Source organism: Aricia agestis, chromosome 17 (genome assembly GCF_905147365.1).
Source record: "Aricia agestis chromosome 17, ilAriAges1.1, whole genome shotgun sequence".
Classification (NCBI taxonomy): Eukaryota; Metazoa; Arthropoda; class Insecta; order Lepidoptera; family Lycaenidae; genus Aricia; species Aricia agestis.
The window spans coordinates 10,485,801-10,498,385 of record NC_056422.1 but is presented as its reverse complement, the minus strand read 5'-3'; the positions used below and the strand labels follow the sequence as shown (position 1 = coordinate 10,498,385).

General features: G+C 32.1%; 1 non-coding gene across 1 annotated transcript; it reads left to right on the top strand.

Moving 5' to 3' along the window:
- Positions 1-12,141: 12,141 nt before the first annotated feature.
- On the top strand, positions 12,142-12,213 carry Trnap-agg. The gene has a single exon. It is a non-coding gene; the product is annotated as a tRNA-Pro (tRNA).
- The last annotated feature ends 372 nt before the right edge of the window (positions 12,214-12,585 follow it).

Genomic DNA, 12,585 nt, shown 5'->3' with positions numbered 1-12,585 from the left:
ATAAAGAAGATGAGATTATAATCATAAGTAATAAAGCAATGTATCATAATTTGTGGCCATTCGTAAAAAATAGCTAGACAATATATTTTAGTCTAAGACATGAGCTTTAATTTTTTATCTCTCTTAAAATGTTTCAAGTCCTTATTCTCTACAAAAAATCTCATACGCGTCTAGAAAGGCAGTAGAGACATTTTACTAATCAAATAAAAATCTCTACCACTTAATACCTAGAAACTATCATTGACTAATTCAAACTGCAATAATAAAGTGTCCAGTAGGTAACATAATCTAAGCCACACGTGTCACACAAAGGTATTATTACCGCGTATCGGCGCGCGGCATAATTGTATTAATCATTCACCACGACCGGCTTCGATTTTCTTCAACAGAGTGCTCTTGTTTGTTTTTTCGTAAGGAAGTCGGCCGAAGGTGAACCGTGGGAACGGCGGGCGGGTGCACTTCCCAAAACATCGACACGGCTGCGACGTGCGCCGAGACGCGAGACGAAACATACGTTAGCCAACGCGCGAGAAAAGGATAGAGAACGTGACGTGTGCGCGCCGAGCGACAGCTCACAATCGCGTGATCATCTACAAGAAATAATAAAACGGCAATAAAAGAAACACGAGACAACAGCACCGCGGCGCGCGACAGAGCGAGATAGAACATAAGGCCAAAGGAATATGCGCGGGCGCGCGTGTTAACGACGAATTATAAAGATCAACGATCGAACGAGACGCACGACCGAGATACTGTATAGCGCTACGAGCCGCGGAAAGAGAGGGATATATACCGTGTACGTCGGAGTGAAAGGGAGGGAGAAACCATTTGGCTCGTGGCAATTTTCAGCGCAATGACAACAATGTAATGTTACATTTTCAGTGGTTTCCTGAAAGCAGAATTTCTGTTTCCGTGTGTTATGATTTATCATCGTCTTAAAATTGTTTTTACAAATCTTATTAATTTTGTTAAATAAGCATTTAAGACAATTTTATAGGAGCTCTACTTTTGTAGAGTTCTGAAAAAACGTCATACTTACCTATTTAACTTTTTAACAGAAATAAACTTTACTAGACTGAAGTAATTTTAATAAGTATTATTTTTATAATATAATACATATCTCATCAATAGTAATATTGTTCACAAAAGATTATTTTAATATTGACCAAATTCATAATTTGAACACTAGCGCCAGCGGATATATGGGGAAACTTTTTAGTTCGCTGCCTCTTAACTAGATGGCGCTAGGCTTTCGTTTGTAGAAAATTAAGAACGTTTAATTTACAACTTCATTAGTACCTAGCTATAGTAATATAATTAATTATACCGTAGTTATTGATATAAGTTTTATAATTTGAGTTACTTAAATAATTATAAGCAAGGTGAGATAAATATTATGAGATAATACCTACTCAAAAAGTGATTTTATAGCATGCCAAAAAAGATGTTAAAACTGCATTCTAAATTCGTACTATAATATGATACTAATTATAAATTGTTGTTCTATTATATCCATCAAATAGGCTCTGAAAATACTAGACAATTTTTATGAAAATTGTCAACGATATAGTCTACCGAGTAGTATAGTACATATTATAATAGTAGAGTATTTAGAACATGGTGAAAGGCACATTCTATAACATTAAATGTGCGATTTCAGTGTAATACAGTCAGTATTTACACATGCTATAAGATTTAAAAATATTTTTTGCAACTACATGCGTTTAAGATGACGCCGCGTTAAAGTAAAAACCCGTGTTGGATAAGTTTTAGATTGCTTGATTTCTGAACAAGGAAAGGGCGTAAGCGACTAAATGGTTTTTGTCGCGTAATTTAAAAACCATAAAAACTACATTTCATATAAGCTATGGGCAAATTAAAGTGTATGCTTGAACCAATCTATGTACCTACAAATTTTGGATGCGTATATCACTCTCCTCTGTTGGCAAAATAGGAATCCCTTTTTTTACAGAGGTCTTTTTGATTGATTATTCTGTGTTATAAAAGTTTACCAATCGTGTTATGCTATGGGTAATTCAAAGACAAAGACATGATGAATACTGACAATGAACTTTAATTTCTTAGCTTTAGTCATTGTTGAGAAAAATCGACATCGCTACAGCCAAATTATCAAGGCGTCGCCTTAATATTATGCAAATGATATAACTCTTAGAGCTTGCGATCTGTATATCATATCTGTTCGATTCTAATCTCAATAAGCGGCAAGATTTTATCAAAACGTCACCAGTCACTGAGCCTCGTTTCCTGTGTTTCATCACGATATTATTGGTATTATATTATTTATAGCTCGTTATGAATATATGAATTGTGATATGATAAGTTTGATCATCGTGTAGAGCAATATCTTAAATCATCTTTATAAAGGTTGTTACAGATATTGAACACGTGTAAAGAATACGTGTTAATAACAAGTACTAACAAGTATTAACAAGTACTAGTAATATAACTTTCTATGAGAGTTCGGGCCGGCCACTCATAGAAAACAAGCAATCGAAAACATATCCAACACGGTTTTTTACTTTAACGCGGCTTCACCTTAATAGGATACTGTAATTTTAATGTGTTCACTGAGCAATTTTTTCAATACTTATTATCATATCATGTACTTACTTAATCTTTTCTGAGCTTTCACAATTATTATTATTTAAAAATATGGGCCAATTCGCTCCACTCTCGAGCAAGACATTCTAATTAATTGCAATCCATTTTTAAACAGACAAAAGATCAACTAAAAAGAAAAAAACAAACAAAATTTTAAATCATTACAAAGTTTTCCAAATTTGAAAATTGTTTGGTAGGCGTGTGCGTTAGGCGTTCCCATTGGCCGCGCGAGAGCCAATCACAACGCCGGTAGAACTAGGCGTGATGAGTTTTCGCGGTTCATTAGGAAAATTGTATTTTTTCTTTTAGTATGACAATTGTTGAGCATAGTTTGTGACTTCTTCAAGCCAACACTACTGGACGTATTTTGATATTCACTTTAGTTAAGGGTTCTGACTTCTGAGTAATCAGGCTACGTTTATCCTTAAAAATGTATAATTCCTATGGGATACTGTAATAAGTACATAATATTATGCGTAAAAGCAAATTTTAGTTATTGCCAAAGAACAATGTCAAAACACTCTTTCTGAAAGATGCCTTATCAAAGTTACTATTAACTATAGAGCCAATATTATATTTAAGCCCTATCAGATTTAAACAACTAGTTAATGTCGTTTTTGTTTAAATTCCCTAACACTTTTTGTTTGGAAATACGTTACACGGTGCACACAAAAACACCCCTATTCTAAGCACACTTGAACAATACCACACCTGTGTCGATGTGATTTTTTCGATTATCTTTTTTATCTTTTCCAAAATTGAATGATCATGTTACGGTAGGTAGCAAAATAGGTAGGTAAACTGTAAGGCTCACAGGTAGCCATAACATTTTAGAACGAGTAGCCATGAAATTTTGGTTAGGTAGGCATGTTTATTGTAGATTATATAGAACTTAATATATTTTTTTGCTTTGGTTTGGTTTGCTTTTCAAATTTTGAATTAGGAATTCTTGAACTAGCCATAGTTATCCTAATTATTACATTGTTCGGCATCCGTTGTCAACGAGACGGGCACACTGCCTAGTTTTAAATACTTTTGTTTGCACTTTGCATCGAATAGGCTCCGAAAGTACCACACCGGTTTTGATTGGCATAGAGTCTATGGCAATAAAATCTATGCCATAGACAATAGACATAGAGTTATAGTGCGTCCAGAAAGTCATGACAGGCGGGAAAATTTTCTAAACGTAATCACGCTTTTATTTTTTTCTTTGTATTTTCACAGAAAACGCTTATTACATTTTAAATATTGTCCGTACCTTGCACATTTTTATCTCGAATTAATAAAGTTCTCTTATTTCTTATTTTAATTTAAAAAATTCCCGCCTTTTATGTCATGTCATGACTTTCTTGACAGACTATAACAAGGGCTACTTTTACCTTCAAGAAACTTACTATGTTTCTATTAATTAAGCCTCCTATATCTCCTGTATCTTTTATGCTATTTGCTATGCATAAGTTCTTAAAAATCTTACATAAAAACGCCCAACAAGAATCAACAAGCATAAAAATATCAATTAATTTCGCAACACAAAAAACATTATGAGAAATGAGATACTTAGCTTACAAAATTGGAAGGAAAGTTCGAATGCGAGCGTAAAAAAACGTTGCAAAAGCGACTTGGTACCGTGGGAGAAGCGAGCAGGTGCGGACTGTGTTTATATTGATTCTTAATTAACTACTTCAAAACATCATCATCAGCTTTGTGGTGTGTGGGTGATACGTTCCGATGATGTGCTGATATTTTGGCTAATATAATAAAAAAACATATTTTTTACAATAAAAATTGCAGGGTATTTTAAAATTCCTTTTTCGAATGTCAAGTCTGCGATTATTTCATTCTTAACTTCGCGTTGCTTAAGTTTGATATAATCATTATTAATTAAGTATTAAGATTTGATAAGAAGGAATAAATTATTTGACAACAAAAGGAACACAAAACGCTTTGGAACTTTACAGTTTATTACATTTTTTGTGCAACCCATTTTGATGGTAATCTTGAGTTTTTTACACCTTGCATTTTGTAACGTGATATGTGAACTGTTAGCCTGAACTTGGCCAGATTTAATAGGTGTCTTACAGAATCAGTATACTGTACCACATTATGTAACTAAATCTTTCGCGCCATCTTTCTTTCGTAATACTTAACCATATTTTGTGAGGAAAACTTATGAAATTTTTTGTTAGGTACGGTACTTATATTTATAAAATGAAGAAAATTGGAGTAGAAAATACTTACAGTTTTGGTAAAATAAAAATAACATTTTACGAAAAGCGTATTTTATTTACCTTGTTCATAATAATCATATTATTATGATTATTATGAACTAGATAAAGATTATAAGATAAGCTTTCATACACCATAGTTATTCAAACTGAAATCTAAGGTACCTGCAGTAATAGGATGACTGCCAAAGATGGTTTGCTCTTCCTACAGTTTAAACTTTTTTAAAAGCTATATATTTTATATCACAATTAAAAGTTCCCTTCGGGCAATAAACGAAAGATCTTTCAATACTTATTATCCAGATAAAAGTATCTACAAAATAGTAATTATTTAAATAAGCCACGTTTCTGAGAGTAATTGCATTTTTTATTTATAATAATAAGGACATAAATAAATGATTATTGACAATAACATAAAGTTTTCAGTTAAAGCAAGCATCTATTTAAGCGAAAAATTTATTCTCAAGGTTAGGGCCTGCCTTACCTGTTTTGCAATAAGTACAGACAGACAAGAAAATAAATGCAATTTATTTTATATTGCATTTCGATAAAAAATTAAGTTTATGCAGAAAAATGTGGAAAAACTGTTATTTTTACCTAGACAAATTGTTCAAAGTTTTTGAGCTTCTATAAAAGTTGACATCCAACTTAAATTTAAGTAGCTTCGTTTAATTATCCCTTTTAAGTGCTTCTAGTTGCTAACTGCAATTTCGACGCAGAAGTTTGAATATCGATGGAAACAGTCTAATCTTGTGTAATAAATAACACCATAATATTTATGTTAAGGACATAGAATGTTATTATACAAAATTCGGGACTCAAAGCATCCTTCACTAATTTCAGTAGGTACTATTTTCCTAATACACACTCAAAAGTCAAGAGGTTTTATTACATAAACACATACTATTGGAAAGTACATCTTGCTGCATTTTGCATGTTTTATGATAAAATTAGCTATTTGACCGAGCTTTGCTCGGTATTCGATAAAACATACATAAAATCACATTTTCTAAAAATTATTCCTATAGCTAGATCGATTTATCGCCCCCGATACCCCCTATATACTAAATTCCATAAAAATCGTAGAAGCCGATTCCGAGATTCCAATTATATACATATAAACATTTATATACATTATCCCCCTTACTAATAAACGCTGTATAAGCTTTGAATAGTTATACAGTGTTTTGTCTTGTTCAATCCAATTAAAAATGTCACTTGTGTGACAGGAACAAAACACTGTATAACTATTCAAAGCTTATACAACGTTTATTAGTAAGGGGGTATATATATACAAGAATTGCTCGTTCAAAGATATAAGATAAATAATTATTAATTTGTGTGTTGACTGTACGGAGCGGTACCGGCAACGGTACTGCAAGTGTCCAGCCACTTATTTGGCCTACTAATATATTGTAAACACAACGTATCAATTATCTTTATTTTTATCTTTACTATTCCCGTCGTGCGTACGATGCATCTTTTATAACGGGCCCGTTTTTATGGCACTTTATAAACTGGTTAATATACGATATTTTTAAACTGATTAAACGGGATAAGAATACAATAATAGTACGGTTTAATTACAAGGAAAATTGTAGATTATTATGTTTGTAAAATGTTGCAATCTGTACTTGGATGTAGAGACAATCTGTGCGTACTCTCTTATAGGTTCTTATGAAGCTACCCTTATTTTAACCTATGATATTATGCCTCTGATTTAATGCATCTAAAAACACTTCTAAGCTTTTACTAATTTGATAAAAATATATAATTATATAGATAAGTACCGACATGCAAAGTTGTTAGAAACGTCCTAAACTTTTTTTAAGCTAACTTACAAAAACAGCACTTAAAAATTGTAAAATTTTCAATCTTCATAATCTATTTACGGGACGGAATTTTTCATATAAACGCAACTGAAAAAGCGACGTAAAAAGTTCTAATGCTACAAAAAGCGCTAATAGCGACGGCACACGAAGGTAGCCGAAGACGGCCGAAGATATCCGAGCGCGGCGTGGGAAAACGGAGCAGGTGTGTCAGAATAAATACAATATTATAACCGACGCGCGACGTTGTAAGTGGAAAACATATTTTGTGTACTTAATGATATTGCTTTTTTGGTTTACTTCAGATATCGAACCACATTTTTTGCGACCGCTTTTTAAGTCACCCTTAATTGGTGCAGTAAATGACGTGTGTTTTAGTTTACGCGTTGTGGCGCGTAAAGATCTGTCATGTGTCAATCGTAAAAAGTAGCGGCTAAAAGCGCGCCAAATTAGGAAAAATTGGCGTTCAGTTTACTAATCTTATCTTATATCTTTAAACGAGCAATTCTTGTATATATATAATTGGAATCTCGGAATCGGCTCTAACGATTTTCATGAAATTTAGTATATAGGGGGTTTCGGGGGCGATAAATCGATCTAGAATATTTTTTAGAAAATGTCATTTTATTCGTGTTTCCACGAATACCGAGCAAAGCTCGGTCAAATAGTAATATTAATTGCGGTTTGGATTAGATGATATTTTTGGAGGATTTATTAGGAGTTAAGTTTAACGTAGCCTAGCATACATGATTAGCTTTACGACTAACGTACAAAAAAGTACTTATAACTCAGTGACAAAAAAACAATTATTTTTTAAGACATACCTAGGTACGTATGACATTAATACATTTATCGTAAAGGTTTTATAATAGCGACAGTTTGTTTGTTTATTTTTCACGCGAAACTTAAAAAATTTTGAAAAAAATATATATAATTAAGTATATATTTTTTTTCAAAATAATTATAATTACTCAGTGCATGGTAGGAAAACTAAAAATATTTAGGGTTATGGAATAAAAATAATTATTATCTACACATATTGCTCCAAAACGTAGAGTTCTTGTAGGATAGTTCTTTATTATTAATTTCTTTATTTTCTTACTAAATTCGACTGACCATGTCAATAATTAATAAAATGTTAATTTATTTATCTATGGCAATTATTTTTATGGTATCGACTCTAACGATGATAGTGAATAACAAATACTTATAAAACTTCGTCTAATAAAATTTTATGATGTTACTTTCGATAAGATGCTTAACTATAGTCAGCAATCTTTTGATAAACCTCAAATATTTGTAGAATGTCGTTTAATAAAGGCAACCAGTTGTAATCAAGCTATTATTTGTATCTTATTAAGTTTTGGAACAAATTAATTGTATTACTTATAACACCTGGTTGGCGGTTCGCCTACGCACGCCTACTTAAGTTACTGCTTAATGTTTAGTGTTTTTTTAATACGAATTTCAGAAGTGTAGAGCTTTTTGTCCGTATAATTATTTATCACTTTTTTTAAATTGTTTATATTGAGGAATTAATCATAGCTTAATCTAGTTTAGACCGACACGCCTTAGGTTTCTTTTACTAAGTACATATTAATATTTTTAATAATAAGACTAATTTACATTAAATTAATATCATATTATTTTGATTGATTCCTGTTTCGAGTTTTTGTAAAATTTCAAGTTTTGCTCGTTTTTTTTCGATGTCGAAAAATTTATCATTTTTGAGAAACTTCGCAATTGTTTTACTGTTTTATATAAACCCGTAACTTTATAGTTCTTTTTTTTTATGAAATAAAGGGGCAAACGATCAAACGATCACCTGATGGAAAGCAACTACCGTCGCCCATGGACACTCGCAACATCAGAAGAGCTGCAGGTGCGTTGTCGGCCTTTTAAGAGGGAATACGTTCCCTTGGAGGTTTGCAGGTCGTATAGGTCCGGAAATACTGCTGGTGACAGTTCGTTCCAGGGTTTTACAGTGCGCGGCAGAAAGTTACGCGAGAAACGCACTGTGGAAGACTGTTGTTTATTATAATAATTATACTGATTTGTAACTCACAGTTAAAAACAAGAAAGTTGTGAATATGAAAAATAATACAGATACGTTAAAAATTAACATTCTCTCAAAATATCTTATGTTTCATTCATTAATATTATTAAGTCGATGTTTTGACTTTCAGATAAATTAATTTATTGAGTAGGAAAACTCATAAATTTACACAGTGCCTTATTAAGTATGTTTAACACTTAACAGCACACCGTACAATAATAACCAACAAAATTAAAGGCCTAGCACAGGTTAAGATTGCTCACTGAAATAAATTACTTATATATTTACTTACTAATACTATAAATGCAAAGTGTGTCTGTCTGTCTGTCTGTTACCTCTTCACGCCCAAACCGCTGAGGTCTGTGCCTAACCCTGCGCCTTCCCCTTCTATTTTTACCGAATGATCTTAACCCATTAACCGCCAAAATGAAACTAATAGTATTTTTTTTAACAAAACTTGCATTTATCTGCAGTTTATATGTTAAATAAACGAAAAATAAAAAAAATCCTCCCCTTTACACCCCCCGTACCCAGTTGGGTACAACGGCGTGTTTCTGCAACTTAGGTGTGATAAGGTTTCTAGAAGTAACTTTTTTTGATACATCCTTTTTTATTACATTTTTTTTTTTGTTATACGTGGCCTGACGTGGCCATAACTAGGTAACTTTACTCCATCAAGTCATAAACATAACAGAATGCACCGTAATATTGCAATCAATCAAGTTTTTTTTCGTAACTTAATATGGCTGTTTAGCGACAATAAATTTCAATAATTTATATTGTATTAGCGTTGCATACATTGTATCAGAGTTTATTTTTGGATGTTGTAATTATTCTTTTGGAGACAGCTAATTTGACAAAGATTAAAAAGTAAGCGCGCGGTTTTTGCTTATATTTTTTGTATTTAGTACCTAATATTAAGGTATTAAGTTACTAGTAATGGACCTAAGATTTGTTGCTTTTATTAGATTAAATTATATGATATAATTTCGAATTGGATTAATCCGGATACTAATTAAAATTTTGCCCACAAAATTTCAATTCTGTGATGAAAAAAGTATGAAGTTTTTTTATTTACTTATGGGGTAAGTCCCAACTTGGATAACGTTGGTACTTAGCCATAACATCAACTTTTTACTATCCCAAATTATCTTAAGATGCTGATGATTCTCCCTAGTGAGTAGTGTTAAGGGGAGGTATATTAATGACACAGTACACGCGAGCAATGTTAAGGCGAAGTCACAGCCGCTTATTACTGCAGGTGTAATTGTAACGTATTACGTGTGGACGCGACTGTACATAGTCATTTTTCATGGCAGATAGTGCATTCGCTTAGCTATAGTCTGCTTTGTTTGCTGTTAGGTACTTCGTTAGTGTTTCGTGTGTAGGTGATGTAGTAAAATCAATAAGCATTATAAATCACAGGGCTTAGAGCGTCATATTCGTAAATAAATATTTCTAATACTATTGCGAAAAATCAAAGTAAAAAAGAAACCATTTGATATTAGTAGTTTTTACGTGATTTAAAATATTTAATGATAAAATTGGCATTTGTTTTTCATATCATTTGCTATAGAATGCAGAAATGGAGAATAATTATTATAAATAAAATGAACATTAATAAAATAAACGAATGTTTATAATAATTCTTATTGTTTTTAACCATAACTTGATTTATTATTTCAAATTTTATTTTAGTTTTTGAAGTTAAATAACGTTCATTTTCTACACTCGTTATATAAAGCGTGCACTACTAACTTGTCGTATGTAAAAAAAACAATATAATTTGTAAATACAAAAATGGCAACACAATTACAGAAATACAAGAACAAAAATAGAAACAGATTCTTAAAGACTCAGTAATAACACAGTTTTGGTCTATTACGGAGAAAAAATATTAAAAATTGCATAGTCTGTGTTCATTATAAGGGATTTAATGATCAGACAGATGTAGGTACCTATTTATTCTTTTTAACCGACTTCCAAAAAAAATGAGGAGGTTATATTATGTTCGACTGTGGATATATATTTTTATTAGAACTCAATGTCATTACTTACATTGTAAAGCATAGGATTTGACTACTGAGAAAGACATGGGCTAATTTTTAGGATTCCGTAGCCCAATCCCCTACCCTATTCCCTTCCCTACCCTCCCCTATTCCCTTCCCTTCCTGACCCTACCCTCCCCTACTACCTTATTCCTTCCTTAAAGGCCGGCAACGCACCTGCAGCTCTTCCGATGCTGCGAGTGTCCATGGGCGAAGGAAGTGTCTTTCCATCATGTGACCCGTTTCCTCGTTTGCAGGGGGCAAACGAGGAAACGGGTCCATGATGGAAAGACACTTCCTTCGCCCATGGACACTTAATTTTTTCATAAAAAAAATGGCAAAAACCGGAACCCTTATAGATTCATCATATCTATCTGCAGTCTGTCCGTCAGTATGTCACAGCCACTTTATTCCGAAACTATAAGAGCTATTGAAACTTGGTAAGTAGATGTAGTCTGTGAACCGCATTAAGATTTTGATACAAAAATGGAAAAAATATTAAAATTGGTTTCATTTTGGCATGACATTTTCTCTTCTCGTGAAAAGTTTTTGCAAAAAAAAAAACAAATATGTATTAGATACAGCCAAATTTTTTTTACATTCGAAGCAAAGTTACCAACTTACCGCTTTAAAATAAATATAATCAATAAAATTAAGTGAATGATTTATTATCCTTGTAGCAACAATATAAAATTAAAATGTACTCAGTACAAATTGATTTTTTACTCTTGTCCATACTGTATAGTTTTTCGCCCGAAGCTAACCGAGATTAAAGCCAGCTGATCTATTAATTAATCTGGTTTTTTGTGGTGTTATTGATAATAAATTAAATTTAATGGATTTTTAAAGTCACAAAAAGACAGCGCAATTGATAAATTGATGCAATCAGTCAATGGGTACGCTGGCGTCGAGAAGTGCTTAGCCTAAAACTGGATTTTTTATTAACCTATTATAACTTGACTCTTGAGTATTTGATACTGCTTACTATAAAAAAAAGATTTGAAGTCTTAGCGATTTCAAAAGTTGACTTTTTGGAAAAATAAAATATACACTGTGCTGTGGCCCTCGCGGGTTGATTATGATCAAGATGGCCATTGGCCAAATTTTGAACATCTACTGTTCAAAATTTCTTCAACTGACTTCTGATGATGATGATGATGATGAAAAATTTAGAAAAAGTTATAAGTGTTTGTAGGAATAAAGTCCTAATAGAAGAACGTTAAATTCTATAAAGTTAGAAATAAAGAGATAACTGAGATTAGTGCGTTGACGCATGACGTCATGCGTGATTGTTTACCTTTCACAAACGTAAGACGTGACGCATCTAATACAAATCGTGTATTTCGCTGACGCCGTCAACTGGCTCGTTGGTCTAGGGGTATGATTTTCGCTTAGGGTGCGAGAGGTCCCGGGTTCAAATCCCGGACGAGCCCAAATCACTTTTAGTATTTTTTTACTTCAGTTTATTATTAATTATGTTCTATAATATTATGTATAATTATGGTTTCATAATATTAAATAGTGTTAAACATAAAGTTAAAATTTCGTATTTACTAAAATATTTTAGTTACTTCTTAATTCTTATTTACTTATCTTAAGTTATGAAATAGTAATAGAAATAAATAAGTGATAGACTAGCATTCAGTTTGTTATAAAAATCACTTTCATTATTATAAAAAAATATGAAAAATTAATTAAATTATTCTTATTAAAAAGCGTGTTAAAATTATCCTATTGGGAACAACTCCGTTTATCCGTAATTGTCTGAGATTTATTAATTTTTAACAAAATTATTATCTTACTTT